We start from the raw sequence: 25,243 nt of genomic DNA, 5'->3' as shown, positions 1-25,243 counted from the left end.
GCCAGGCGGAAGTGACGCGTGAGGAGGGGGCGCAGTCAGTTCTGCGTGTGCGCTGCCGCCTCTGTGTTGGGATGGGCGGGGACTGTTTCAGACTCCAGTCCCAAAGTGACCGGTCTCTTCAACGCGAAGCATTGTGTACGGTTTTTTTGTTTTTTGTTTTCTTTTTTTTAAGGTCCATTATTATTACTGACGGAAAGCGTTTTGTTTATGTTTTGTGTTGGGGGGGCGGTCCTATCTCATCCAAGCTGCTAATTGGTTGATGGTCCTGTCCATCTCCCAAAGGGCAAGCGCCCTTACCTGAGGTGTGGGTGGAGCACTCTTTAAAGAGATGAAATAGCCTGCGTAAAACTCAAGGAATTTGACCGATTTCTAGTTCTGTGTAGTTTCCTTAAAGGGGATTCCAGCACGGCGATGGTAGCACTCGCCTTTAATCCCAGCACTCAGGAGGTAGAAGCGGGCTGATTCCTCTGAGTTCAAGGCTAGCCTGGTCTACAAAGCGAGTTCTCGTACAGCCGGAGCTACACAGAGAAACCATGTCTTGAAAAACCAAAATAAATAAGCACATAAATACATACATACTATGCATAGAAACCCTGCCTCAAAATAAATAAATACTACACAGAGAAACTCCTGTCTGGGAAGGCCAAAATAAATAAGCGGGGTCTCTATTTAGCACTACCTGCAAATGACACTCAGCTGGAGAACTTTAGTCTCTTGTAGGGTTAAAAAGTCACCTTCGCCGGGCGGTGGTGGCGCATGCCTTTAATCCCAGCACTTGGGAGGCAGAGGCAGGCAGATTTCTGAGTTCAAGGCCAGCATAGTCTACAGAGTGAGTTCCAGGACAGCCAGAGCTACGCAGAGAAACCCTGTCTCAAAAACCAAAAATAAAAAATAAAAAAAAAAATAAAGCCACCTTCATCCCATCCCATCTTCCCCCTATGGATTCTCATCACAGGTTTGGAAACTACTGCTTTAGTGTTTGGAGAGGATAAGATACTGACCAGAGACACTGGGGATGGGGGGGGGGGGGTCGGGGGGGGGGAGGAGGGTGTTAATTAAGAACAAGTCAATTAGTCTGTAATCTCAGTACCCGTCTTAATATGATTTTTTTTTAATGTGTGCATAGGTGTTCGAGTGCCCACATGTAAAGCTCAGAGGACAACTTTTGGAGCTAGGTCGTACTTCGAAGGCTCGGGTCTCAAGGGCTGAACTCGGGGTGACAAGCACCTTTACCCACTAAACCATCTTGCCAGGCCAGTACCAGGATGTTTAAAATTTATTGAGCGTTGATATTTTTTTTACGTTAGAAATAAACTACATCATTCAATTTTACTAAATGCATTTTAATGATAAAAAGGCAATCGATCTAATCTGCCCTTGAAAAGCAGTGTGGCTTCTGAAATTGTGGCAAATTAACCAATGACAGCAGATAAAGGCACAGGGATGTAAGAATGGCTGCTATACCCTTTTTAAAAAATACATGTAAATATGTTTGGAGGAAAACCTAACCCACACCGAATTTCTGGCAGTAGAAAGAATTTGGGTGTTCTTGTACTTGATTAGTCTTACCTGTGCATGAGACAAGAAGGTTGTATTAGTCAGGGTTCTCTAGAGTCACAGAACTTATGGGTAGTCTCTAGTAAGGGAATTTGTTGGTGACTTATAGTCTGCAGTCCAACTCCCCAACAATGGTCAGCAGCAGTTGTGAATGGAAGTCCAAGGATCTAGCAGTTGCTCAGTTCCACAAGGCAAGCAGGCAAAGAGTGAATCTTCCTTCTTTCAGTGTCCCGATGTAGGCCTCCAGCAGAAAGTGTGTCCCAGATTAAAGGTGTGGTGTACCACCACTCCCGGATCTGGGACTTGCTTGTCCCAGGCTGACCTTGAACTCAGAGATCACCTGGCCTCAGTCTCCAGGGATTAAAGGCATGTACTACCTCGCCTGATCCTATGCTTTTCGTGGCCACTATGTCTCAAGATCTCCATGCCAAGATCCAGGTCAGAAATGTGTCTCCCAGCCTCAAGATCTGGACCAAAGGTGAGCCTTCGAATTCTGGATTGTAGTTCATTCCAGATATAATCAAGTTGACAACCAGAAATAGCCACTACAAAAGTCAACTGTGGAAAAACTTGTTTTGTTGGTGCCTTGGAGTGCAGTATCTAACCTGTTCCAGAGAAAATTTGGAGTGCAGTATCTAACCTGTTCCAGAGAAAATTGTCTGTAAATGAACTTGACCCTGCACTTGACCCTGCAGTGTGGTGAAAATGAAGTGTGAGAATTGTTTCTGTACCTTTAATTTTTTTCAAATCCTTTTTTTTTTTTTTTTTTTTTTTTTTTGGTTTTTCGAGACAGGGTTTTTCTGTATAGCCCTGGCTGTCCTGGAACTCACTCTGTAGACCAGGCTGGCCTCGAACTCAGAAATCTACCTGCCTCTGCCTCCCGAGTGCTGGGATTAAAGGCCTGCACCACCACTGCCCGGCTCAAATCCTATTTTTAATGGTAGGTCTTAAATGCTTTAAACCTTCCTTATAACCTACCACCCACCAGGGGTAATGTAAAAGGAAGGATAAGGGGCAGCGTGTGTGTGTGGACCTGTTTAGAAAGGTTCTTTGGAACAATTTCCATCTGTGTTGTCTGGAAAATGGCGGTTCAGTTCACAGATTAGCAGGCAGTGGCAGCTTGACCCACTTGCAAATACCTCATGGATATACCAGCAGTTCATTTCAGTAGAGTCGGGTTAGCAACAGCGGTGACACGACCTAACAGAGACAGTCAGGCCTCAGCCTTGATTCAAATCAGCAGGAGGGACCAACTGAACTCCAGGAGAAGTTCTCAGCTGTGCCTCTCTCAGGGAGCAAAGGTCAGCAAAACCTTGAGAGCATTGTACAGCTAGCTGAACCAGCAAGCCAAGCTCTGTCTCCCTGGAATCCTATTTCTACCCTCCAAACATCACGTGTCCTCCACATGCCTTGCCTCAGCATGTGCATCCAATCAGCTTGAGTCCTTGGAAGCGCCAACAAACTGCAGCACACTACCAGAAGGGTTTTTTGGTGCATTTCTCTCTATGGCATCCCAACAAATGCTACTCAACTATGCAATGTAATGTGGACCAATACATGTGTGTCATTAGCAAAGAATCTTTCACCATGTGTCCTTTCAGGTGCTTCCTTTAGCAGAACGTCCTCTCCTGTGTCTGCTTCAGAGAAACTTTCCTTTATGTGTTTGCCCCAGCAAAACACCATCCAACCAACTTTCCAAGGAACCCTTAAGTTTCCACTTCAGTTTCCTTGGCCCACCCGTTGAAAAGCATCATAAAAGACACTACTCTGACAAGAGTTGATGTCTTACAGCTTACCATAAGGTCACTGAATAGCAAGCAAAGGCTAATATTGGGGAATAGATATATAGAGAGAGCCATTTCATTATGAAAATATAGAGCCAGTTCCATAGCTATTAGACAGAAAGGGTTAATGTCTGCACGATGGTTTCAGTTCCTACCTTTGGGTAGAGCCTCCATGCGTGGTGCTCATTTAGGAGGAGATTTTAAAACCCTCAAGCTCCCTTCTGGCATTCCTGGCCAGAGGATCAAAGGGTTTCTGCTTTCAAGTCCTTGTTCTGAGCTACCTACCTGTCTTGTCTCTGTCTCTTCCTTTCATCTGCTTTCTTCCACGAATCTTGTGTGAGGACCCAAACTAGCCTCTGTGTTTCTTAAGAATAAAGCCAGCAAAATGGGGTTAGAATCTGTAAGGGAGTCTCAGGAAGATGGAAAGAGATCAAAGCCACCTCCAACCTTAACTTCTGAGTGCCGGGAGGAAATACTGAGAGGAGAACAAGCCTTTCCTGAAAGTTTACGTTCTCACCCTGTGAGTGCCCTCCCCCCACATCCAGCTACGGAGGAAGTTATCCTTCTCAGAAGTCCTAGTAAGTCATCTGTCATCTTCACACATGGCAAGGCTTTCTACAGAAACACACACACACTCTCTCTCTCTCTCTCTCTCTCTCACACACACACACACACACCCCAAACACACACACACTCACACACAGGAAGATGGATGAGAAAAGAACAGCTTGGCTCATGAAGTCATGGGGCTTGGTTAGTTCAGATTTTGCAAACCAGGGAAATGGCTGCAGTTGGACTCCACTGGCAGAATCCTTGCCCACTAGACGGGAAAAGGTATCCACCGTTCTTCTTCCTTAACATTAAGGACTTCATCTGATTGGATGGTGCCTAGCAACTTTAATGATAATCTTTAAACCACCACTTTAAATGGTAACTTCATATGACTCCACTTATAAATGTCTCATCATTTTCATTAATGTTATAATTTAATAAATACCAATGTTTTCACTTATTGGGATTTTTAAAAATTGATTTTGATGCACGGCCTCACACTGTGCCCTGGAATGGACTGGAATTCACTATGTAACCTCAAACACCATGAGGATTACTTCAGACTTGTGTGTTAATCTCCTGAATGTTGAGATCATAGACATGAGTGACCATGCCTAGCTGTCTGTCTATGCGTTGAGCGTTTCATCATGTGCTTCAGGCTGACTACATAGCCTAGGTTGGTCTTGAATTTATGGCCCATTTACCTCAGCCTACAAAGTTCTGGTATTGCAAACATGTGCCACAATTCCTAGCTTGATTATATTTTTAAGGGAGAAGTCGGCTGAATTTCAAATAGTTTTTCCAAGTTAGTATTTGTTGAAAAAGAGCCCTATGTAACTTTGAATGTGTCTTTATTAATGGCACAATTCCGCCACAAGGTGGCAGCAGAACACGCTAGTCCCTATTTTACAGCTTGGGTGGCAACAAGGAACTGCTTCAGTCATCTCAGACACTGAGAAACCTGGACAGCTACTTAAGGTGCCTCAATGCTCTCAAGGAAAAAAAAAAAAACCTGAAACTTTGTATGGACTTTTGCTTGATTTTTTTCCCTAGTCTCTGCAAATGTTTTTTCCTGAACCACTGTTATTCTGTCTCCTCCATTACAGTCTTCCACAGAGTCTGCATTGAGTTTGATTGTGACCTCCATATCATTCTGAAAATTGCTTATTATTTTTTAGAAAAATTGTATAGTACCTAAAATGGCATCACCTACTATATAGAAATCCACCAGATCCGCCTTAGACTCAGAATGGTCAGGAGAAAGCTCTTAGGAAGTGGGAGTTGTGACTTTTGTGTTATGCTTCCTGTCGGGGCATATTTAAAAGGAACTGCTGAGCTGAGAACCCCTGTGTTGCCTAAAACAACAGAGAGAGGGGGAGGGGAGGAGCAGGGGGAGCAGCAGGAGGAAGAGGAGGAGGAGGAGGAGGAGGAGGAGGAGGAGGAGAGGAGGGAAAGAAGGAGCTGCGGAGCACAGTGGTATCCAGCCCCACTTGAGAGTACTCTGTAGAAGTCCAACCCCTCTTTCCTTAGCTTTCCCTAACTTACAGCCATTCAGCACACTCTTCTGTCTCCACACTGTCACTTCCCCCTCCCCAGATCACCAGGTCAACCATGCCTATGTTCAATGCTCACTGTGTGCTTATAGACAACTGTGTCTGCTAGAGCCAGGCCTCCTCTTCTTCCAGGAGAGAGAAGATAAGGAGTTTTTTGTTTTTTTTCCTCATTCACTTAAATCCCACACATGCCCACCTCCCGATCACTCCATCCCACAATCTTCCCCCACCATCCCACTTCCATTTCCCTCTGAGCAGGTGAGGGCTCTCCTGGATATCCCCACACCCTGGCACATCCTATCTATGAGGCTGGGCACATCCTCTCCTACTGAGGCCAGACAAGGCAGCCCAGCTAGAAGAACATATCCCACGTACAGGCAACAGGTTTTGGGAAGAGGCCCTGATCCAGTTGTTTGGGACCCACATGAAGGCCAAGCAACATACATACATAGCCTGTACTATGTATGTTCAGGAAAGAGGAGTGTTAGCAGGGTGTGTGAAAACAGAGGAGCTAATAAGTGGTTAAGGATGGTGCACCTCATTTTAGACTCTCCTAATAGCCAGAGGGGTGTTTATGTTCTTCATAGATTTGATCTTGTATGTTTTTGTACTACATGGCATTGAATGTTTGAGTTTCTCTCCATACTATGGTGCAGAAGGACCGTCAGCAAAATAATGTCAAGCGTCAAATTAAATGTTATTTGGCTTTGTAGCTGTGGGTATGTCTTAGCTTTTATATCTACATGGGCAGGCATGTCTCAAGTGTATGTTACTGTATTTTAATACTATAATGAAAATAATTCAATATATCCACAAAGAATTAGTTTCCTTTAAAGAGGGGTCTATACATTTAAGTTTGTAAAAGAACTGTTACTTAATTATGTACAAACTGTCTTGTATTTTTTATCACTACATGCCTTTTAAATTATTCTAAGATCAATGTGGGAGAATTGATGTCAAATAGCCTGATATAATGTTATATATAGATTTAAACATGTTTTGACTCCGCTCAATTGCGTGTATTAATATTTCATCATTGGGGCTAGAGTGATAGCTTATCAGTTAAGAGCATTTCTTCAGGTTCTGTTCTTGTTTCCTGACCTTGACATTTAGCTTAACAGCAAAGAGACCCATAGTTTTAAGCTGGTAAGTACCAAAGTATCCGAAAAGTACTGAACACCGTGGGGTTTTTCTTATAAAGAGTGTCTAACTTTTAAAGGAATGCCAACTTTCTTTTTAAATTTTTTTTATTAGATATTTTCTTTATTTACACTTCAAATGTTATCTCCCTTTTCTGGTTTCCCCTTCGAAAACCCTCTATCCCATCGCCCCTCCCCCTGCTTCTATGTGGGTGTTCCCCTACTCACCTACCCACAACAGCTTCCACAGCAAGACCATCATCTTCTGTTACATATGCGGCTAGAGCCATGGGTCCCACCATGTGTATTCTTTGGTTGGTGGCTTAGTCCCTGGGAGCTCTGGAGGGTCTGGTTGGTTGATATTGTTGTTCTTCCTATAGGATTGCAAACCCCTTCAGCTCCTTCAGTCCTTTCTCTAACTCCTCCATTGGGGTCCCCGATGGTTGGCTGCAAGCATCCATCTCTGTATTTGTAAGGCTCTGGCAGAGCCTTTCAGGAGACAGCTAAATCAGGCTCCTGTCAGCAAGCACTTGTTGGAATCCACAAAAGTGTCTGGGTTTGGTGACTGTATATGGGATGGATCCGCAGGTGGGGCAGGGTCTGGATGGCCTTTCCTTCAGTCTCTGCTCCACTCTTTGTTAAAAAAAAAAAAAATGCCAACTTTCTAATTTGTATTCATAGCTTAAAATATGTGAGACATAAATTTTCCAAAGAAAACATGGCTATACAACTGTTTACCACAGCATTACGTATTTTCAAATTTATTTACTTATAAAACAAATTTTAAATTTACTTAAATGAAATAATTTTCAAGAAATTATTCTAAGTCCACAATAAAGGCTTATATAGATTCAAGGCCAGCCTGGTCTACAGAATGAGTTCCAGGACAGCCAGGGCTATACAGAGAAACCCTGTCTCAAACAAAAACAAAAACAGGCTTATATAGCAACTGGAATTATTAAAGAACTGTATTTCTTGAAACTAAATATTCTTACAGAAAGTAGACTGAAGAAATATAAGTATTGTGTTCAGTTTACACAAAAATGACTTAAAGATATTAAAGCCAAAAATTGTTATTTTAGGACTTACACAAATTAGCTCCTCTTGTATTGTCCATTTAATCTCTCATTCACTCTATCTTCTAAACCAATTACATTACTTATCATTTTATAAGTAAATTCAACAAAGCTAGGCTCAGTGGTATACACCTGTAGTCCTAGAACTTCAAATGTGGGAACAAGAGAATCACTTGGGTGCAAAGGTTCAAAATCAGCTCGGGCAACATAGTACAACCTTCGTCTCAATAAATAGCTTAACAAATAGTTAATAGTAAACCCAGCACTATTGCCAATGCTTAAAGTCTTCCGTCCCCTTAAAAACGTGAAGTTGATCAGTCTAGTTCAAGCTTCTGCAGAAGATGGATGCAGCAACAAGTGAGGGGTGAGACACATAGAGCTCTGGGGCTGGATCCCAGAACTCCTCAAACAGGAGGTGGGAATTCCACCACGACCTGTGCATTCTCTCTCCACCTACCATCACCTCTTGCTGCTCAACCACCATGGCTTTTAACCATGAGTTCATCGTGCCTTTGATATTTTTATTTTACATGTGTGATTTTCTTATATCTGGGTGTGTACCTCAACACAGCACATGATGTATTTGTTTTACCATTGTTTTGTTCATGGGACAATGAGCTAAACCTATCTCCACCAGCTTTTCTTCTCCCTTCTATCACATCAGAGTCTTATCTTTAGACACTTAATTCTATGTCACATTACCCAAAGTCATATTTTCTGTGTGTGTGTGTCTTAATATTTATTTCACACAAGACCAATGTATGATTATCTCTATTTTACAAACTTTTAAAAAAGATTTTATTTTGTGTGTATGAGTTAGTCAGTATATATGTATGTGTGCACCACATGTGTGCCCTGTGTCCACAGAGGCCAGAAGAGGGCATTAGATGCTCTGTAATTGTAGTTACAGATGATTGTGAACTGCCATGCAGGTACTGGGAACCACACCTAGGTCTTCTGAAAGAACAAGTGCTCTTAAGACTGATGGTTCTTTCTAGCTTCCTTTACAAACTTCTTACATTATATCTGTCTTGTTCTTTTCTTTCTTAAGTAATTATCCTCAAATCTGCCTTCATCGTGGGGACTGATGTGGGATGGGAACTTTATATGATCTTGTGCACAAGCAGTTTGCGTCTTGCAGAGTTCTGATGTGCAAGCTTCATTTGCCACAATGCAGTGGCACCTAACCCCAACTGTGGTTCGGCTTTAGTTAACCATTGTAGTACCTGTGATTCCACACAATACCAGCTTTGTGGCTCCTCCATCGGCCTCAAATGGCCATGAATATAACATAGCTATTATGAGAAGTGACCAATAGCTTCACTCCTTTCAAAGTCTCTTGGTGACTAGTGTCTGTGCACCTGTTAGTTCAAGCACAGTGGACAAGACAGTTAGTCTGAGTTGCCTCTCTATCTTTCAGGGATCAATTCTCATGGTATTTCACAAAATGGATAACCACAAGAGAAAATTAGCTAACGAAGATGAACTTTCAGAAGAAATGAAAAGTGATAAAGCCAAATTCAAAATTGGGTGGAATTATAACATTTAAAAATGTCAACAGCCAAGGCATAACTTGCACAAAGCTACAATCCAAGCCATATTCAATGTGAGTGATAAGCATGAAATATTAATCACATCAAACATTTACATTTAAGTACAATATGAACATAAATTCCTTTGTGTTTAAAATTGGCATCTATTCCTACTTTAGATTTAAAACTAAAAGTGCTCATCAGTCTCATAGGCACTCAGGCCTTGGTGTTGAAATTACTTGCTACAGAGAAAATCTAACTAACTTCAAGGGGACTGCAGGTAAACCTTCAAATACCTGCAAAACTGGTTTCACCACTTCAGAAGTCAGTGTAAACTCAGTGTGCTATATATATGCAATTGTATTCAGGAACACAAAGCTTCAAGCCGATAATGCATTAATTGAGGGAGGATTCAGAACTGCATCACGGGGAAGGAGCAGTTAATAAAGTGTTCCTGTAAACAAGACTGCTGAGAAGGATCAGCTGGGAAATGGTAGTAATGAAGTGTTCCTGCAAAACAGACTGCTGAGAAGGATCCAACTGCGTGGATTCAGAACTCTTCAGCTGAGGAACGGTGGTACCTGTAAGTCTCCCAAATTGATCCCCAGGTTAAAGGGGGATATGTTTGAGACGATAAGGTTCCCGGCTTTGGGACAAGTTAAGGTTCATGAGTTACGCTTTTTTCTCCCATTGACCCTTTGTGGGTAGGTCTGATAGTTTTGGTCTTGTTTGTTCTGATATATGGACTCTGTTACTGTTTGAAACTGTGTGTAGAGGCAGTCAAGACAGGTCAGAAAATCTTTACAGAGCAACAAGAAAGTATGTTGGAAGAGGAGAAGGGCTTAAAAAGAAAAAAGAAAAAGAAAGGAGACACAGTGTTATCAGGTGGACAGAAAGGACAAAATAAAAGAGCCGAGGCAGAGGAGGAAGGCGAATTAGCTTCTGCGCCCCCTCCCTATGCCTCCTCGGCAGCCACCTATAGGCAGACCTTCTGTCCAGAGGTTTGGAGAGAGGTTAGATTCTCCTTGCTGGGATGTCCTTTTTTTCACAGATCAAGCAGGGCAGAGATATTATGAGCCTCTAGATTTCAAAGTGATCAGGAATTTGGCTGAGTCCCTGTGGACGTACAGCTTAACTGCCTCCTATACTATGGCTCAAGTAGAGGCCTTGAATAGACACTGTATGACACTGTCCGATTGGGCAGTCTTGGTGAAGGCATGCCTTTCACCTGGGCAGTATTTAGATTGGAAAGCCTTCCTTATTGAATTTGCAAATAACAGGCAGCGGCTAACTCTGCTGCAGGAAATCCAGCATGGGATAGAGATATGCTGCTTGATCAAGGTCACTTTGCACAACAACAGACAGGATATCCAGTGCAGGTGTTTGAGCAGGTGAATCAGATTGCCATAAGGGCGTGGAAATCATTGCCCACCGGTGTTGATGTGGGAGAGAGGGTCTGTTTGTGTGTTTCCCCAGGATCACCGACAACAGCTGTGGGTCCCAGAACGGCTGACCAGAGCAATTCAAAACAAGCAGAGCTATGAGGACGTGGATGTTCCTGTGGCTAGGGGTGCTCCCGCTAGTGAGAACTGAAGAGCTCTGTGTTCCTGAAACCATGGCGTTGACGCATTCGGGTGTTTCCTCAATCCTTTACATCTAATGCCAGATTTTAAGCCTTAATGGAACTCGAATAGAACCCATCATTGTTGACAATTTTACCTCTTGGCTTACCTCTGCATTTTCTTACTTTAAGGAATGGATGGGAGTGATTTTGTTTGGTGCTACCATATGCTGTGGACTGGTGTTCATGCTCTGGTTGATATGCAAATTCAGAACCCAACAAAAACGTGACAAGGTGATTATAACTCAGGCACTTTTAGCTATTGAAAAACGGCGCCTCCCCTGAAATTTGGTTATCTATGCTTAAGATTTAGTCAGCATCTGAGTTCTCTGCTCTTGCACCCCACGGATTTATGAATCCATTGCACTGGGATGAGAGAGACTCAGCGATCATTGATCAGCCCTTGCACATCGCTGAGGTTTCCTCATTGCATGCGATAGGGTGATCATGATTTCCCTACTAATTCATTTTTAAAAATTGGCTGGCCTCTTTTGTAGAGTTCGCCCTAGGTCATTTAGCAGTTACTGTCACACAGCACTGCGGTATCCAGAGATGGGCAACTTTCCTCATGCACAGACCAACCTAAGACACGGGACCCAGTGGCAATAGGGTTACCCTATGACGGGTAAGGCTGTGACATTAGAGGAATGACCTAAAACAGGAGCCACGGTGGATGGACATAATTGCACAGGCCTAGTCCAGCCTCATTTTATTAAAACAAAAAGGGGGAGATGTGGGAAGCCACATGTGCCATTGCAGGGTGGCGCTGGTTACCGCTGGCTACCATGCATACATAAACAGTAGTTTAACCAATCAGATGAGAGACAAGTTAACCAATCAGATGTAGACATGCAAATGAGGTGGTAAGCATAACCCATGCATAACCAATCCGGGTGTGAGACACGCCTCTCCTAGGCCTATATAAGCAGCACCAGTTCTGGGCTTGGGGTCTCTTTGCCTCTGCAATCAAGCTCTCCCAATAAACGTGTGCAGAAGGATCCTGTTGCAGCGTCATTCTTGCTGGCGAGTTGGGTGCACACAAGAACATTCCTTTTCGTTTAATTAAAAATGAGGAACTAGGAGTCAGGTTGCTGTGTTCTTTAGACTACTTCCTGTTGGCTAAGGACGAAGTTATCTCAGGGACTGTTTTGGGTAGGGTTTTACTGAACAGACATCATGACCACGGCAGTGCTTATAAGGACATTTACTTGCAATTGGCTTACAGGTTCAGAGGCTCAGTCCATTATCATCAAGGTGGGAACATGGCAGCATCCAGACACGCATGGTGCAGGAGTAGATGAGAGTTCAACATCTTCATCTAAAGGCTGGCTTCCAGGTAACTAGGATGAAGGTCTTAAAGCCCAAGTCACAGTGACAAGGCCACACCTCCTAATAGTGCCACTCACTGAGTCAAGCATATTTAAACTACCATATTTAAACCTTCAGTGGTGAAAGGGGCAAAAGCTCACTTGCTCTGGGTTTTCAGTGTGACTACAGACCATGAAAAGGGGCTTCTTCCCTCTACCCAGAAGTCTGGGCTTATATAGACTTAGCACAGTGGGAAACACCCTTAGTCTATTCATAAAAGACAACCAAAAGAAACTGAAATTCTTGAGCAAGTGACTATGATAGTGGATCATATAGTGGAAAGCTTTACCCGAGTTAGACTAATAACTTATCAGAACTTCACTGATTAATGTTAAAGCTCTGATCTTTCAAAGTCCTGGTACAATATTAGTAGCATAGTTAGGGGAAGAAACCTAAAACATTTTCATTCCTTTTATATGCCTTAAATCACTTTTTAAGTTTTCACTTGCATTTACCAACCTTAAAGCCCCTTCTTAAACCCTAAAACACTTTCTTAGACTCTCATAACTTAAGCTTTTAGAATCCTCAAAACTTACATAAACTTTGTACTTTTTTCTGTGCAATTATTGACCACGAGACACAGGTGGTTGATTACTGGGAGCAGTTTCTACAAAATGAGTTCCTTTAGATAAAGGAATAATAAAAAAGTCAGACCTGAAATCTGTTTATCTTTTAACATGAATCCCGTGAGCAAGGCAAACCTGTTTGTCTTTTTAAAATAAGAAACCTAGTAGTTTTTTGGGGGGATTGTTTTGTTTTGTTTTTTCTGAGACAGGGTTTCTCTGTGTAGCCCTGGCTGTCCTGGAACTCACTCTGTAGACCAGGCTGGCCTCGAACTCAGAAATCCGCCTGCCTCTGCCTCCCAAGTGCTGGGATTAAAGGCGTGCCACCACCTTTAATCCACCACCACCCAGCTCTAGTAGTTTTAACTAGCTAATAAATTAACTAATGAACTAACGTGGTCGTGGATTACCTTGGGGTAAGGAGCTAGTTGCCTGTTGTTCTCTAGCTGTCAAGCTACAGTTAGTTTAGCTGTCAATATGATCAGAGACTTGAGGATAAGTTATAATCTAAATGCCATATATTAATTAAAATTATGGAGATTAGTCCATAGTCCACTACCTAGACAGTTGTACCAGCTCCCTGTGGTCTCCATGGCAATACCAGCAGAGGCAGTCTGGCCATCAGGCACAGAAGATGAGAGGTTTTTTTGTTTTGTTTTGTTTTGTTTTCCTGTGGAGGAGGAACCTTGTCCTGGCAACAGGAGACAATTAACTCTCCAGGTGTTCTCTGTTCACAGTTCAGGCCGGGCCCTGACATTGAACAAGGCATTGGGGCAGTCTCCACCAGTGGTTGGTGTACCACAATCCAGATGGAGTCCTTTGTCACTATGCCCATATCTTTTTTGAGATCTTGGTGGGGGGGGATCACTGTTAAGTTTTGGAAATCTCTGTTTGTCATAGTAAGCTTAAACATTTAATGCCATATTCAGCAAATCTCCTGTCAGGCTAGTACCTACTAAACATGTCTGAGTTAAACCACCTATGTTTTTTAGTTATCTGTTCTAAAATGTAAGCCTTTACTAGGTCTCCAGAAGGGGCCTAATAGAATTGCCTACAAGTTAACAATTAGAGGTGGCTTTGCATGGTTTAAGCAAAGCCTTTCAGAATCCCACATTACCATAGAAAGTGAGAAACACTATATTTGAGAAACATTTTACCGTTGCCAAACATGAAAAACAACTTCACAGATATGAAATACTGTGTTCTAAATTTTCTTCTTTTAATAACATGGAAGCCTTCCTCCATTTTTCTACTGAACCCAATTGCCTTGGAAAATTCTGACTGGTAAGTGTTTCCTGGTATTTGATCTGTAGCCTTTTAAAATTATTCTTTCCTGTTCTTCAATTTCACTAAACCCTGTGGAAGTTCATTTCTGGAATCACCTAGGGAAAGTGTCTTAATGAAGGAATATATATATATATATATATATATATATATATATATATATATATATATGATTAGGTTGTCCAGTGGAAATGCCTATGAGTGATTTTCCTAATTGGGTAATGAAGGTGGGAAGACCCACCCTTCATGGGCTGAGCCTTAAACTGAATGAATGTAAACGAGAGCTGAGCCAACATTGCTCAGTTGTACCCTGAGGAAACATGAGTCAGGGCAAGTTACCTCCAGTATGGACACAGAGCAGGTTTGTTCCAAAGCAACGCAGGCATGCGCAGAGTTCTCCCAGTGCCTCTTGGGCTTCGTTTTCTCACAATGATGCCTGGTTACTTTTCTCCCCAAGCAGCAGAAGGCTTTATCCCATGTCCATATGTTAATTTAACACAGCTTAGCTCACTGCATCTGGGGCTTCTCTGTTTCTCCTTTCTCCAAGATTGTTCTCCCTCCATGAAAGAAGCAGACATTGCTACTTTACCATCTTGGTCAAAGGCTGAGCAGAACTCGAAGCCTAGCCATTTCCACGCTGCCCTTTCTTAGATGCGTCCCAAGCTCCCACTTCTGCCGGTCTCGCCTCTGCACGGACTACTTGCCGCGATACTGATGTTGCTCCATTCCATTTTTAATCTCTTTAATCTGCGTCCAACACTCCCCTGAGAAATGACTGTAGCACATCACGGTAGACCTCAGATTTGTGATAGGATGAAGAATCTTGAAACGGAAACTTTTCTGTGTGATTCTGGTAGACCCCAGTGTAACCACAAAAGCGTTTATAGAGGAACTTGAAAAGAGCCAATGAGTGAGAATGTCCAATGAGGATAGAAGAAAGAAAGAACAGTTGATGACATGTGGAACTAAAGCCAAGGTATGTGGACACTTGTAGATCCCAAACAAGTAAAGAAATGGGCTCTGCCAAAACCTTGATTTTAGTTTGTAAAGCTCACTTTGGATTTCTGACCCCAGCAGTTATGAAAAAGACATGTTATTTTTAACTTGGGTAATTTAAAAATGTTAATAGGAGACTAATATAGCATTCAACAAAGACTAGAAAATGAATACATGTGAAATAGCCTAAAATCGCTGGCTTATGATGAGGTTGTGTTCTGATATACCTATCACAAAGTAAATACAATGTAAGTTGAAATATATTTAACTACTCCAACATACTGAACATTGTAACTTGGTCTGATTTATGTCTTTTTACATGTCTTTTTACAATTGGGAAAGTCACCTAACACAAAGCCTCTCTTACGAGAGTTTATGTCATCTGTATATATACAGATGGGGATTTTGTAATGAGATACAAAAGCACAAAACAGTATCCAACAATGCTGGCAGCAGTACTTTATTATATTATGCATTGTTTTCCCTGTGATTGTAAGGCTGACTTGGGGCTGCAGCTCATCCCATGATGAATCTTCAGTTTTAACACATATCAGTAGCCTGGGAAAACGTCAACATATAAATCTAGCGTATCTCTTTGACATCTTCACACCATCATAATGTTGACAAATCCTAAGTTGAACAATGGTAATTTATGAAAGGATTGGTTTTTGGTTTTTTGGTGTGTGTGTGTGTGTGTGTGTGTGTGTGTGTGTACACAAATACAGGACCTCTGAGCCACCTCCCCACTTTGCAGAAACTTAACCCTCAGAGGAGAGGTCCATAGTTACTTGGAGGGGACCCCAGATTCTCAGTGTTGTAACAAAATCATGACAACAGAAACAGGAGCTGGACATGGTGTTAAGCACATATAATCCAAGTGATTGAGTAGTAGAAGGAGGGGAGCCAGGAGTTCAACACTATTCTTCTGTAAATGGCAAGTTCAAAGGCAGCCTGAGTTAACTGAGACCCATCCCGTATGGAAGGTATGTGCTTCCTGTGAACACTGTGTGGCCAGCAACCTCCTCACAGAAATCCTATGAATTCTTTCTTGGATTTTTGGTTTTGTATTTTGTCTGTTTGTCTTATTTTGGTTTTCCATCCAGTTCTGCAGCTCATGGGCTAGTGCCATCTGCTTTTAGGATGGGTAGTCATGCCTCAGTTAAGCCTCTTTGAACACACTCTCAAAGACACTCCCTGACACTTGTCTCTGTTTCCAAATCCTGTGCAGTTGATGAGATTAGCCAACATACCTCTGATCAGTGCTTGGAATCCAATCTACCTTCCCTCCTCCCCATCCCTGCTCCCAGTCTTTGTCCCAAGCTCCTTTGCTCTCCTCTAGTTACAAATATCTCAACATAAAATAAAGCAGAAAGGTAGTGGGACCTTGTTCATGTAGGAGTTGATTAGGTCATGAAACCACCAATCTTCAGCAGGTATTAACGTCTTTTATCTTATGAGACTAGAGTGGTTATTTTGGAAGCTAGTTGGCCAATGGCTATAAATCATGCCATCATTCCTCTGCCTTTCTCTCATTCTGGCATGCATAGAACATTATGATGCCCCATTAGAAGCTAATAGGCTCTAACGCTTTGTTCTTGGAACTGTCAGTATTATGAACTAAATAAACTCCTTTGGAAAAGAGACAACAAAAAACCCTGCCCAGTCATATGCATTTTGTTATTATAGCACAAAATAGACACATACGGTGTTAATAATCACTTATTAAATTAGAAAATTTGCATTTTTGTTTTGGTTGATCATGTTTAGAATCTTCCCACAAGTGTAAGTTATTTGTAAAATAAGTCAGTTAGGATTTTAAAATAAATACTTTCATCAGTTATGACATATATTTATAGGATTTTTGCTAAGATCTGAGAAAACACATGAGTATATTCCAATCACCAGAGGAAAGAAGCTGATCACAAACAGGGTAATGGGCATTAATAACCGACTAGAACAGGCAACTCAATTTCTTTTCTTTTTTTTGGGGGGGGGGGTTTCGAGACAGGGTTTCTCTGTACAGCCCTGGCTGTCCTGGAGCTCACTTTGTAGACCAGGCTGGCCTCGAACTCAGAAATCTGCCTGCCTCTGCCTCCCAAGTGCTGGGATTAAAGGCATGCTCCACCCCGCCCGGCGCAACTCAATTTCTTACTAAGAAGCACAAATGTTCGAGTCCCCAGAGATCAAAATGGCATTGAAAACTAATAACTTTGAGAGTCTGTAACCTGGTGAATTATTAAGGTCCTCAGTCCCTGATACAAACCCAATAATTCTTTTTCCTAAAGCCTTAATTAATTGTGTAAGTGTAAATGTGCATGTGCGTGTGCGTGTGAGTGTGTATGTGTACACAAGTATGTCAGCACATACCAAGGTGCGGGTGTCAAGATCAGAAAGACAATTTGAGGACCTTAGTTCTTCTCTTGCACCAAGTGGGTTCCAGAGACTGTATCAGTCTGTAAGGCTTAGCAGCAGGAGATGGCAGCTGCACCATCTCCATAGCCACTTTCCCCAAACGTTGACTTGGCTGATTTGACAGGCAAAATAACTTCCTTTCACTTGATGACTTTTCAATTTTGGGAAGATACAGCTATTAGCCTGAGAGCAAAATAGATTAAAGTAGGCACAGAGTAGCAACACTTTCATTTAATTGGTAAAAATCTGTCTGTAAAATGTCTTAGAAAATCTGGCACTTCGTCCTTTGTACATTGAAGGATGTAGGACATGTGTTGGTATGGAAACTGCATTGGACATTGATGAGGCTTAGAGACATCCCCACATTGCCTTTGCAAAAAGCAGGAATGAATTATGCGGGCCCAGTATAACCCCATCCTTCCCGTCATCCTTCCCTCCCTCCCCCTTGATTTCTTTCTTTTTCACAATTGTGACCCACTAAGTAACATAGAAATATTTTTTTTAGTTGAGACAAATTTAGCTTTTCCATGGCATCACAAATGTATAAAGTGTTCACCATAAAGGCATGAACTCACAGAACATGTAGAAAGAAGTTCATTTGCCACTTGTCACAACAAATGTTATGCAAATCTAATCTTAAGAATTAAAATCTGCCGGGCGGTGGTGGCGCACACCTTTAGTCCCAGCACTTGAGATGCAGAGGCAGGCGGATTTCTGAGTTCGAGGCCAGCCTGGTCTGCAGAGTGAGTTCCAGGACAACCAGGGCTACACAGAGAAACCCTGTATTGAAAACAAAACCAAAAAAAAAAAAAAAAAAAAAAAAAAAAAGAATTAAAATCTATCAAAACTTCTGCACATAGACACTTGCAAACTGTTTGTGGTGCCCCTTGAAGGAGCAAAAAGGATAAATAAATGTAGGGCTGTAGTATGCAACCTTAAAGTTAAGTGTGGCAAATTCCTCAGCACTGTGATAATTATCACACCGAGTTCCCCATACCACCGCAAGGAGTCTAAAACTATACATAGATGTTGGGATAAGGGGGATGGGCACGCCACCCTGAATTGTTCAAGAGTCAGAAATGCATCCCACATCTGACCATTGCTTAATGCTTACTAAGGATTTGACTCTATTACCAGGGGTTGAAAAGGAGATAATAAAATATATTTAAACATCTAAATGTGATTTTAATTGATGAAAAAATTGAAACTGCCATTTCCAATAACTGCTACTATTATTATTATTTTTTAAATGTTGAGGAAGGCAGGGAGTTAGGACCTAGGAAAAGAGGCAGATTCTCAAGGAGGCAGGTAAGAACTTCTAACTGTTCATTTTCCCCTACGTGCTGGAAAATTCCCTAATCTGTTTGTAACCTTTTCCGAGTGCTTTGATTCCTATGAGTGATCAAACATCGGACAGCCCTGCACAGCTCACAGCTGATCCGAGGCCATGACTTACACTGACAAGAGTAAATGCTGTTAACTATGTCCTATCTAAAACACATCCAAGTGTCAGGCTACACACCAGTCTTAAATGCCTACAGAGCCAAAGCCAGCAGTGCCAGCAGGTGACTTACTGTTTCCTCCTCTGTTGGTCCAAGAATTAGGAGAATGGTTTCACCCCAGCCCAGTGTTTAAATCATTCTGAAGAGAGTACAGTTTTCATACGCACTTCAATAAAAGTTACAAGCAGCTCAAAATACTGAACCAGCATTCCTTTGTTCTTCTCTGGCTTGCCCTGGCCTTCTCCCATGCAAAGTCTATTGTCCTTCTCCTACTCTAGTTTCTTTAAAAAGCTTCCTAAAACCTTTTTTCTGGTCTCCTTTGGTCACTTTTGGAAAGTTGCTGTAAGGGAGGCATCTCCAACATTAGGCAGCCTCACCTGAAGACTGAGATGTTTCTCTAGTTCTGGAGTAAAAAAAATCCACATGACTGAAAATAACCTTTTCTAAGCGCACACACACACACACACACACACACACACACACACACAAACCATCCTAAACAAACAAACAAACAAACAAAAAACAAAGAAGAGCAAAAAACATTATCACATCAAAATTATAACAACAATAAAAGGAATCAAAATCACATTTGGAAAACTGTGATGGCATGCTCTCTATATTTAACTAAGCTGTGTTGTATATGTGTAGGGTGCACGTGAAAGTCGGAGGACAACTCCAAGAAGTAGGCTCTCTCCTCAGTCTTGGAGGTGAGTGCCCTTATCTGTTGTGCCATCTAGCTCATGGGGCTGCTATTATATTTACATAGGAAGTTTTAAGAAGATACATGCTAACCAAGTTTGATATCTTTTCAGAAAACTGGACAAATTGTCACAAATTAACTTTTTATCCACTAACACCCCAAGAAAGAAGATGTGCAGGCCTTGCCTCCTGTTCAGTACCCTGTTCCCCAAAATGAAGTTACTTTTCTAACACAACTTTTTAAAGTTGTTTCCCACAAAACATCCTAAAGAGCATGCATCACTCTGAAAGTTTGCCAGAAGAAAACTTTCCTTCATTTTGATGCCAAATTCCTTTGGGAAGAAGAGAGAGCATGAAGGAGCATGTTCCTGGGTGGACTCATCCACACCCAGGTGTGCTGCTCCCTCCCTGAGTACACATTCCCTGCCCAGATAGACTGCTCTCTGCCCAAGCTTTGGAAGTGATTCTCAGAAGTCTCCTTATGTGTAGTAGACAAACTTTATTCTATATGGCAACTACTGACATCTGGATTCCCACCAAGAGGCAACTCTGCTGGATTCAATGGCAGACCTATAGGAACATGAAGCTGTAATTAGTATGACTTGAAGTCAGATAAATTAAAAAAAAAAAATACCAGCTTATATTTCTAAAGTTGAAGCACATAAAGGAAATTTGGGCTCCCCCAAATTGTTGATGGTTATTGTCAAGACACAAGCACAGAAACCTAATGTCACCATGAGACACAGAGTTCCTTTTGCACATTCCCTGTCTCATGGCTAAAGAATTTTTTAAAAGATCCTGATCATGAAAGCTGGAGACCTTGACAATGGCTGGAAAGAAGGCAAGGGAAAGGGGAGAAAGAACCAAGTTTTGCTTTCTGAGTTAGAAAGCAAGAAGGCAGGCAGGTGCAGCAATGGAAGCCTGTAAGCAGCTGCATCCAGAAGTAGGTGCCTAGGGAATTCAGTATAGGAGTGCTCTCGGAGGAGTAGCAGGTTTAGGATCTGCGGGTCTGGAGATGGAGAGAGAGGAAGGGAGAGTCACACTCTCAGAACTAAAAAGGAGCAGGTTTGGTGAAAATTTGCAAGTCAAGTAGATGCATAAAGGGGAGGGGCTTTGAGACATAACACATTAAAGCAATAGTTATTCTCAGCTGTTAGATTTGTCTTTGCTTGTGTTACATTTGTTTCACCTTTTGTCCTTAAGTTGGATCCTTAAAATGGGATTTCTACTTATCAGAAGAACTCTATGCCTTTATCAGGACAAAGGGAGCACTAGGAATCTTAATCAAAAGGCCATTATCAGCCCAAACCACTATAACTACAATTACTGACCATCAATCATCCTATCTTTGTGAGAGGTTGAAAAGTGGTACTATTTATATGTACCAAAGAGGTTCCCCAACATGGGAAGCACTTCCTGTCTACATTAGAGAGGACACCTATCTCAAATGTTGCCTGGGAAACAGCTGGCTATAAATGACCCACTTTAGTTCCCTTATGACCCAAACAGCCTTGAGATGGAACCAACAGTTTCCATTCAGTGGAACATGAGGAGCAGTGGCAGGCCCTGGTACCATGAGACCAGACGGCAGAGGGGTCAGCAGTAACTGCACAGCAAACCAGAATTATCAACAAATTCCACCTCATCTCAACTACACTTTAGGATTCCTCCCAGGTTCCGGGTTGTGACCAGTTAGCTCTCCATGTCCCCTCAGTCAAGATCACTTAAATTGCTTTGGTACCTGTCAAGCAAGGAGTCAAATTTGAGCATGTCTCTTGTCTCACCTACAATACTCCTGTACATCTACAATAAAGCTATGCTTGCAGGGAGGGGGAACAAAACAGCACTGTGGTGTTTGTTTCTGTCTACACTGTCTATGTATGTACACACTATTAATGGTGAGTTTGTTTTTAGTCTGTCCTCAGCCTGGGTGGCACCGCACCCAGGAATACAAGACTGGTATTTGCAGAGAGTAATCAAACTTGGTGTGATGGTGAATTATCAACTTGATAAAATTTAAAATCATGGGGAGTTGGACCTTTGAGAATGTCTGGGAGGGGTTTCCTTGATTATATTAATTGATGTAGAAATACCCTAGTTAAGTGTGGATGGGACCATTCCCTGTGTGAGGGATCCTGGATTGTATAAAATGGAAAATGTCAGCTGAGCACTAGCAAGCTCACAGGCATGGTTTTCTGCTCCCTGATAGTGGACATTGTAACACACACACACACACACACAGAGAGAGAGAGAGAGGGAGAGAGAGGAACACAGTGGGGAGTTGTTTTAGTTTTAAATCATGTTGTCTTGGGGGTAATTAGGCCCTTTATAATTTAGGAAAACTTGGCTGCGTTGAGGGTAGTTCCTTGTTACTTTCTTATTTCATCAAAGTTTGAGTGTGTGTTTGTTGGTTTGGGTTGTTTTTTTGTTTGTTTGTTTTGTTTTGTTTTGTTTTGTTTTGTTTGGTGTGTTTTAGTTATCGACAGGATCTTACTAAGTAGCCACAGCTGACAGTCCTCCTGCCTTGGCCTCTAAGATGCAAAAATTGCAATGCATGTCATCCCTGACCAAGGTTCCATTTTGATTTCATGACTCTTGCCATGAGTAACCTCATTTTGGTTGGTATATTGAAACCTAGTGCAGGATTTCATACCGAAACTATGATATAAATTTTATATCATTTTCTCCAAAGTCCAATTTATAACAGTTTTCTGATCTCAGTAGAACCTGAGGGGATGCTCTGGGGAAGGGAAGAGTTGAGAGTAGAATGCAAAGCAGAATTACTAGGTGAGAACCTGAGTCCTATAGAACTATCTTCTAAGCAACTTTCCTAGCCTTCCTGAACTATGAACCCTCTTACCTTCTCCTAGAGTTTTATGCTTCAATATTTTTTAAATAAAAGAACTCAGTGGCTTTTACAACTTCAGGATTTGATATGAGAAATCTGGCTACCTCTTACTCCTGTGGTAGAGGATACAATTAGTAATATATATATATTACTATGTAATATATATAATATATATTTATAATTAGAGAAAATGATAGTAAAGGACCTTGAATCCAACACCCAGCATAGAAATTAGAACCTTATCATATGATTTTAAGCAAGATAATTGTGAAACAACTTCAAATAATCTTGTATTCCTTATACTGTATTAAATGTAATAGCAAATAACTAAACAATAACAACAAAACTGTCTCATGTAAAAAGAGGTCTGAGGATTGTTCTATAGTAGTAAAGATCAGAGATACATGGCCCTTTCTATTGCTGTGGCAAAATAACTGCCTAAGCCTTTTCAAACAACCACCAACTGGAGATTGCTTAAGCATAGGCCTTTTATTACCAAGATCTCCTTTTGGTTCAATATAGCCGTAGAAGTCCCAGACTTAACTTCTGTATTCTAGGAAGCAGAAGCAAGCTTCCCCACTCCTCCCTGCCCCCCCCCCCCCAAAAAAAACCTCCACCAATATCCTTCAGCTTATATCTCATTCACAAATCCCTGGAAAGTAGCTGGGATTATAGGTTTTCATCTGGAACATTTCTCAGAAATCTATATCAAGGGGGGAAAGGAGTATTTCCTATTGAATTAGAACCTAGCAGTCTCATGCCATATTGTATTGGTTATGTTTCTATTGCTGGGGTAAAATAACTTACAGAAGGAAGAGCTTCTCTTTCTTTGGTTTATGGTTTCAGGTGGTTAGAGTCCATGGTGGCTGAGCAGAGGTGGCAAGTTGCTGGAGCAGCAGCTGAGAGCTCACATCTCAAGCCTCAAACAGGAAAGGGAAGGAACAACCTGGAGATGCCATATCAAAGCTGGTCCCCATTGACATGCCTTCTTGAGCAAGGCCACACCTCCTGAGCCTTTCCAAACAGCTAACAACTGAAGGCCAAGTATTCAAACATCCAAAAGTTTTGGGGGATATCGTATGCAAACCACCACACATATACTCTTTTGAAAAAAACTGGAAGAGGGATCCTGAAGAGTGGTCTGCTCTCAGTGGGTAAAGCCCTCACTGCACAAGCATGAGGACCCGAGTTTGGATTCACACTAGGCACAAAAAAGCCACGTGTGGCCACATGTGTTTGCATCCTCCATGCAGAAAGGGAGGATGCTGGAGCTCACTGGATTAATAGTCGATCCAGTTGATGGACTCCAGGTTCAGTAAAGAGGCTCTGTCAGAGAAAACACGTGAGAAAATGACTAAAGAAGACCCCTGATGATGGCCTCAGGCACACATTCAAGTGTCTGAATCAGCACATAGACACATGAATTTACCTCATACTCCCAAGTAAATAAATAAATACGCATTTTTTTTTTTTTTTAGATTTCTTTTATGTTTGCCTGCATGTACACATGCACACCACTTGTATTCCTGGTGTCCACACAGGTCAAAAGAGGGTACCATATACCATACAACTGGAGTAACAGATGATTGCAAACCACCATGTGGGAGCTGGGAACCAAACCCAGGTCCCCCAAAAGAGCAAACAAGTTCTCTCAACCACTGAGTCATCTCTCTAGCCCATCAGTAAACATTTTAATTACATTTATCCTATGGCATTCCATATTTATAAAAATGAAAATCAATTAGTCTCATTTTCCATTCCTATTAGCCCTCTGCTCTCCCTATACTTCCTTTTCCCACATTCATTGTCTTTCTGTTTTGTTCTCTGACCCACTGAGTTTAATGTGCAACCATGGGTTTAGAACTATATGTTGGAGCTTGATAGGTTCCCTAATATATACACAACTAAAAATAAAGACTTCCCCTCTCTCAGAATTTTTCACTAGCTAATAGTTCAGCAGATTGTGGTACAAGTGCATGAACACCTCCTACATCCATGATGGTTGACAGGGGCAGTCTTGTATAGGCCCAGCGCAGTAAGTAGAGCTACGAGTTCAAGACTGAAATGGCTTTATCATGCCCAGAATATATCATTTTGCAGCCCTTCTTCTCATCTTCTGGCTTATATGTTCTTTGTGCTTCCTCTTCCACAATGTCCCTTGAGTCTTAGAGGAAGTATTATTTAGGGAATTATTATCTTAGGGGAAGTTGTGTTTAGGGTGGAGTACTCACCCATTATTTATTCTTAGAACCTTGAGCAGGATGAGTCTCTGCATTCACCACCATTCATTGCAAAGAGAGGCTTCACTCAGTGAAGCCAAGAGTAGAATTTATCTATGATATAGACAGTTATTTAGAAAGCAGTTTAACATTATATCAATTTAATTGAACAGTTGCAAACTCCTTACTAGGGACTGTGACTTCCCTAATATAATGCTTTGGTCTGATTTACTGGGCCACCGATACATTCTTTTCTATGTATCAAGCCTGAATCCCATAAGAGAGTGATTGATTATTCCCATTAACAGTCATGCCACTATTGCAGCCCTGGGCACATCTTGCCTGGCAGGCTAGTACAAAAGTTTGTAGGGCTCAAAGTTGGTTAGACTTGATGCCTTGTCTCTCGAAACAGCCTGTGTAGCACCTTCCAACACTATAAAATCCAGCGAACAAGGCTGAAGTTTCCAGCTCAGGACTAACTTGTCTTTGCTGTCTTACAACCAAAGTTGGTGGTATCATTAGCAATATAGTTGTATGT

General features: G+C 41.8%; 2 long non-coding RNA genes across 4 annotated transcripts; both read left to right on the top strand.

The window, feature by feature from the left end:
- The first annotated feature begins 37 nt into the window (after window positions 1–37).
- Window positions 38–1,332, top strand: Gm45952 (predicted gene, 45952). Its single transcript, NR_168526.1, has 2 exons — window positions 38–135; window positions 1,127–1,332. It is a non-coding gene; the product is annotated as a predicted gene, 45952 (long non-coding RNA).
- Window positions 1,333–14,193: 12,861 nt separating this feature from the next.
- Gm33159 lies at window positions 14,194–23,963 on the top strand. Of its 3 annotated transcripts, none has more exons than XR_001784292.1 (3): window positions 14,194–15,005; window positions 19,588–19,646; window positions 23,333–23,963. It is a non-coding gene; the product is annotated as a predicted gene, 33159 (long non-coding RNA). The 3 variants fall into 3 exon arrangements; XR_001784293.1 differs by lacking the exon at window positions 23,333–23,963 and adding an exon at window positions 19,752–21,481; XR_001784291.1 differs by lacking the exon at window positions 23,333–23,963 and having other exon boundaries at window positions 19,588–21,481.
- Window positions 23,964–25,243: the final 1,280 nt, after the last annotated feature.

This window comes from Mus musculus, chromosome 4, assembly GCF_000001635.26.
Source record: "Mus musculus strain C57BL/6J chromosome 4, GRCm38.p6 C57BL/6J".
Taxonomy (NCBI): domain Eukaryota; kingdom Metazoa; phylum Chordata; class Mammalia; order Rodentia; family Muridae; genus Mus; species Mus musculus.
The sequence above is the reverse complement of the archived record's forward strand: the minus strand, read 5'-3'. Positions and strand labels throughout refer to the sequence as shown.